The 6,270-nt window shown below is 37.9% G+C and overlaps 1 pseudogene; it reads right to left on the bottom strand.

Moving 5' to 3' along the window:
• Positions 1-5,223: 5,223 nt before the first annotated feature.
• Positions 5,224-6,270, bottom strand: part of LOC108533200 (isopentenyl-diphosphate Delta-isomerase 1-like) — a 2,468-nt pseudogene continuing 1,421 nt past the window's right edge.

A 6,270-nucleotide genomic window follows, 5' to 3' on the forward strand; every position in this document is an offset into this window, starting at 1 on the left:
TGATTTGGTTGTTTATTTTTGCACGTGTGCTGCTGCTGCTGAGTTGCAGCCTCAGTCCTGGACACACTGAGAGGTGGAACTCTCCCAGAGGATGCCCCTGCTCTTCCATGGACCATGTCAGCCCACGGGTGGTACTTCCAGGGCCCAGCACGGGGCATGGAGAACCTCTTCATCTCTCCTTAATGTGATCCGGGCAATCAGGTGTTCCTAATCCAAGGAGGTGTGACTGCAAATAAGGAGACACCAGCAGACGAGGAGTTTGACAATTCGTCACGCTTTCTATTGGCTACCAGGGAATAACTCCCAAAGGGCACTGGCAACCTCCTGGCACTGAGTCACTGAACATCAGGCTAGAGTGAGCAGTAGGGCCAGAATCTTCCATAGTAAGGGGTGACATATCGACTTTAAATGTGGACAGTGAGATTTTGCGTATTATGAGTCAGAGAAAGAGATAAAATGTAATATTGTATCTTTGCCTTTAAATGAGAATTTGGATTCTAAGAGAGTCTTTGAAATCAGCTGCAGTTGTTCTGGGACCCAGAGTCACTCTGGCTGGTGACCCTGGTGGTGGGAGAACTTTCCCGGTGCAGTTTGGGTCCTTCCTGGGCTGCCTCCGCATCCCTGGGATTCTCTGGCCTGAGAGCTGACCTTCCTCAGGCTCTGTTGGAGCGCAGTCCGTGGCAGGCAGCCTTCAGTGGCTTGGGTAGGCCTGAAGAGCACCCTGCTCTCTGGAGCCACTGCAACTGTGTGTGCACGGCCTGCTGCTGGGCATGGGGCTGCCACTTTGTATCATACGTCTAGAGTAACGCTCATTGCCTTCAGCTGCTTTAAAAAAATTAAATTCTGGGACAGGCGTGATGGCTCACGCCTGCAATCCCAGCATTTTGGGATTTGGGAGGCTCGCAGCGTGGCGCCAGATCACTTGACGTCCCAGGAGTTGCGAGACAGCACTGGCAACATGTGAAGCCCTGCTCTCTACTAAAAAAAAAAAAAAAAAAAAACAAAAAAAAAAAAAAAAAAAAAAAAAAAAATATTAGCTGGGCACGGTGGTGTGCGTCTGTAATCCCAGCTACTTGGGAGGCCAAGGCAAGAGAATTGCTTGAACCCAGGAGGCAGAGGCTGCAGTGAACTGGGATCATGCCACTGCCCTCTACTGTGGAAAAAAAAATTAAACTCTGTCTCAAAAAAAAAAAAAAAAAAAATGAAATAATAAAATGAAACCCTATAGAGTTCTTAAAACAGAACTTATGTAATAAACACACCATAAATGGAAACTATTGTTATTATTATTATTGAGATTATTGGGTTTATTCTTAGATCATGCACATTCTTGCTCACCGAAGGCCATTTACCCCTGCTTGTGTCACGTAGGGAGCTGCGTGGAGGATGTGGGGGAGTCCTTCCAGTTGGCAAGGGAGTGGTGCTCAGTGGAGGGACAGAGGTGCTCACCTACGTATGGAGCCTTTGACACAAGGAGAATGAAAAAGAACAACGTAGCCAAGTGCTTCTTTGACTAACAGCTCATTAAGGAGGAGGCATGAAACAAGATGATATGTTTCTTCATCATGGCATAATGTTAATTCCATAGAATTTGGTTTATAATACAATGGCAACATTCAGGTCCATTTTGTAGGTGGAGAAATTGAGAACAAAGAGGCTAAGTAAGTTTTGCAACACAGATTCTGGAGGCATCTCTAAACTTAGGCTAGTGTTTGGCCCTTGTCTATACTGCCCTTTTTAGTCAAACTTTCTATGATCTCTAAACTAAAGAACCCATTATACTGCTGAGAGGAAAGACTATAGTGTTTAATGTCCAGGTAAGTACAGTAATTTGTTCAGTGTCTTTGCAAAATGTTCATGAAAGACGAACACTTTCCAGCTGCAGGAGATTGTAGATGGGAAGCAGTAAAAATGACAAAACCTTTTTTTTTTTTTAAATTCCTATGTGGCTTTGGACACCAAGGAGTTGTCATTAACTTTTTTAAAATTGAACTTTTAATTTTGAAATAATTGTAGGTTCATTTGCAGTTGTGAAAACAAATACAAAGTGATTGATACTGATCAATACAGAGGGATCACATGTTACTTTATGCAATTTCCCCCCATGGTAACATCTTGCAAATCTATAGAACAATACCATGCCTAGGGCACGGATATTGACACAGTCAAGGCACAGAACCTTTCATCACCATGAGGACACCTCCCTTTGCCCTTTTGTAGCCACACCCTCCTCATTCCCCTGTGCACCCACCTGAAATGTGGCAACCACTAATCTGTTCTCCAATTCTATGACATTTTATTTATTTTACAAATTTTTGCCAGTGCCACTTGCCAACATTTCGGTGATTTCATAATTTCAAAAATGTTATGTAAATGAATATTGTGGTGTGTGACATTTTTTCACTCAGAATAATTTTCTGGAGATCCATATGTGTTGTGTGTACCAATAGTTCATTTCTTTATATTGTTATGTGTGTAACTCATTCAACCATTCACTCAGTGAAGGACACCTGGGTTCTTCTCAGGTTTTGGTTATGACAAATAAAGTTGAACATTCTTGTACAGATTTTTGGGCGAACATAAGTCTTCATTTCTCTAGAATAAATGCTTGAGAGAGCAACTGCTAAGTTGTATTGTCATTGTATGTTTAGTTTTTTCTTTTCAAACTGTTTTATTTTCAAACTGTTTTCCGGAGTTCCAGAGTGACTATATCATTTTACATTCTCACCAGCAATGTATGAGTGATTCACTTTCTCAGCATCCTTGTTAGCATGTGGTGTTATCACTATTTTTAAATTTTAGCCATTGTGATAGGTATGCAGTGGTGTCTCATGGCTATGCATCTTATTTAATTTGCATTTCTGTGGCTAATGATGTTGAGCATCTTTTTATGTGCTCATTTGCACCTATGTATCTTCTTCAATGAAATGTCTCTTCATCTCTTTTGCCTGTTTTCTAAAGGATTTTTTTTTTCTTTTTTACTGTTGAGTTTTGACAGTTCTTTATATATTCTAGATAGGTTCTTAGTCAGATATGTATCTTACAAGTATTTTCTCCTAATCTGTAAGTTCTCTTAATAGGATCTAAATAGGATCTTTCACAGAGAAAAAATTTTGAATTTTGATGCAGTCCAATGTATCAATTCTTTTCTGTTATTAATTGTGCTTTTGATACCTATTTAGGCACTCTTTGACAAAAGCTATATCACATATATTTTCTCCTATGCATTTCCTAAAAGTTTTATAGTTTTACTTTTTAAGTTTAAGTCCATGACACATTTTGGGTTAATTTTTGTACAATGTTTGAGACTTAGGTTGAAGCTCATTTTATTTTGCCTTTGGATGTCCAATTGCTCCAGCACCATTTGCCCATAAGCTATCTTTACACCATTAAATTGCTTTTGCAACTTTGTCAAAAATCCGTGGGACATATTTGCATGGGTTGACTTCTGGGTTCCTTAGTTGGTCCTGTGATATACATGTTTATCCCTCTGCCAGTACTACACAGTCTTGATTAATATAGTTATATAAGCCTTGAAATTGGGCACTGATTCTTCCCACATTATTCTTCTTTTTCAAAATTATAGCTATTTTCATCCCTTTGTCTCTTCATATATCTTTTGGAATAGTCTGTTTATATCTACAAAAACTTTTGCTGAGATTATGATAGAAATTGTGTTAAACCTGTTTATCAGTTTTGGGGAGAATTGGCATCTTTCCTACTTGAGTCTTCCAATCCATCAACACCGTATGTTTCTCTGTTTATTAAATTATCTCTTTTTCCGTCAGCATTGTGTAATTTCTGGCTTACAAGTCCTGTGTATGATTTGTTACATTCATACTGTTTCTTTCTTCTTCTTTTTTTTAATCAATTTTAATGGTGTTGCATTTTTACTTTCCACTGAAAGGCCGTGTGTCCATGTGTTTATTGCTGGTACATAGAAATACAATACGTTTCTTTATGTTTATTTTGTGTCCATGACCCTGCTGAGCTCACTTATTAGTTCTAGGAGTTTTTTCTCTTCAGGTTCTTTGTGGCTTTATATGTAGACCGTGTGTCATCTGCAAATAGGGGCTGGTTCATGAGCTTCTTCTCTGATCTGTGGCCCTTTGTTTCCTTTTCTTGCCTTTTTACAATGGCTCGATAGAGCTTCCAGCACTATGTTGAATAAGAATGTTACGGTAGACATCTTTACTTTGTTCTCAACCTTAGGGGGAAAACATTCAGTCACTCACTTCTAATATTAAGTATAATGGTAGCCTCAGGGTGTTTGTAGACATTCTTTATCAAGTAGAGGAAGTTTCTCTCTATTCTTAATTTTTTGAGAGTTTGTAAAAATCATGAATGAGTATTGAATTTCGTTGACTGCTTTTCTGCATTGTTTGGTACAATCATGTGATTTTCTTGGGGTATAGCTCAGGGGTAGAGCATCTGACTACACAGTCATGTGATTTTTCTTTTTTAGTCTGCATTATAGTGGATTGCAATGATTGCTTTTCAAATACTGAGCCAGCATTGCATCTTCGAAATAAAACCCAGTTGGTACTGAGTGTAATTCTTTTTACATATTGTAGGACTATATTTGCTAATATTTTGCTAAATATTTTTATACTATATTCATGAGGGACACCAGGCTTTGTTGCTTTTGTTGTACTGTGTTTTTCTAGTTCTGAACTGGGATGTGTTCTTCTATTTTCTGAAATGATTCTGTAGAGTTGGCATCAATTCTTCTTTACATGTGTGGTAGAATTCTCCAGTGACACCACCTGGACCTGAAGATTTCCTTTCTGAGAGTTTGTTAATTATGAATTAAATTGTCTTAATAGTTTCAGGGCTAACACAATGATCTTTGAAATAATTATTTAGTATTGTAGTAGTTTGAGTTTTTCAAGGAATTGCTTTGTATCATCTAATTTGTCAGATTTATATGTATAGAATTGTTCATTGTATTCCCTTATTATCATTTTTTTTTGAACAGTTTAAATTAAGTTTTATTTGCTCTCTCATTTTACAATAATCTCCCTCATAAACGTCTTCTACAAACAGAGCACATATCCTGGGTGTGTAATACAAAGTTAGGAGTTAATTATTTTTTCCAAGCAGGTTGTAAAGTATCAGTGCATCACATGAGAGTTCCCCTAATAGGGAACCAAATTTAAAACAAAACAATCATTTTAAATTTACCAAGTAGAGAATTTTTTCAGTAATCATTCATCTCTATATTCACATTCTAAGTATTTTCTTGTGATAAACAAACTGATTCAAATGATTTAAGCTATCCCACTGTTTAGCAAGAAAAGCCTCTACAATAATTGGAAACCATGGTGTTCTCTTAATTTTACAACTAGCTGCTGTTTTCAGAAGTTCTTTGAGTTCTTCCTTTGAGAAAACTTTTAATCTCATTGGGATCTAGACTCTAGACTCAAAGTGACATTCTTCCTCACAAATAAAATGTAATCAATTTCATGTTCACCCCAGATACCATCAGACCGAGCCTCATAGTGAATTCGTGTTAAATAATTAATTTCTTCTGGAGGAACTGCTTCCATGGGGATTCCTAACTCAGCTTTCAGATGCTTCTATGCTGCTTGCCTTACTTCAAGGTCATCACTTTCCTCAAGCTTGCCTGAATTGCCTAATGGATGACCACAACAAGTATTGGTAAAGCAACCCGGAAAGGTAACCTTAGCATCTGATCTTTCCTCTAGCAGGAGCTTATTTTTGGTGTTGAATAAACCAATGACTTTCTTCACAGAATTGGAAAAAACTGCTTTAAAGTTCTTATGGAACCAAAAAAGACCCCACATTGCCAAGACGATCCTAAACCAAAAGAACAAAGCTGGAGGCATCATGCTATCTGACTTCAAACTATGCTACAAGGCTACAGTAACCAAAACAGCTACAGTAACCAAAATATCTCTGTTATGGTACTGGTACCAAAACAGAGATATAGACCAATGGAACAGAACAGAGCCCTCAGAAATAATACCACACATCTACAGCCATCTGATCTTTGACAAACCTGACAAAAACAAGAAACAGGGAAAGGATTCCCTATTTAATAAATGGTGCTGGGAAAATTGGCTAGCCATAAGTAGAAAGCTGAAACTGGATCCTTTTCTTACTCCTTATACGAAAAGTAATTCAAGATGGATTAGAGACTTAAATGTTAGACCTAAAACCATAAAAACCCTAGAAGAAAACCTAGGGAATACCATTCAGGACATAGGCATGGGCAAGGACTTCATGTCTAAAACACCAAAAGCAACA

The sequence above is a fragment of the Rhinopithecus bieti genome, unplaced genomic scaffold (genome assembly GCF_001698545.2).
Source record: "Rhinopithecus bieti isolate Rb0 unplaced genomic scaffold, ASM169854v2 scaffold_11288, whole genome shotgun sequence".
In the NCBI taxonomy this organism is placed as follows: domain Eukaryota; kingdom Metazoa; phylum Chordata; class Mammalia; order Primates; family Cercopithecidae; genus Rhinopithecus; species Rhinopithecus bieti.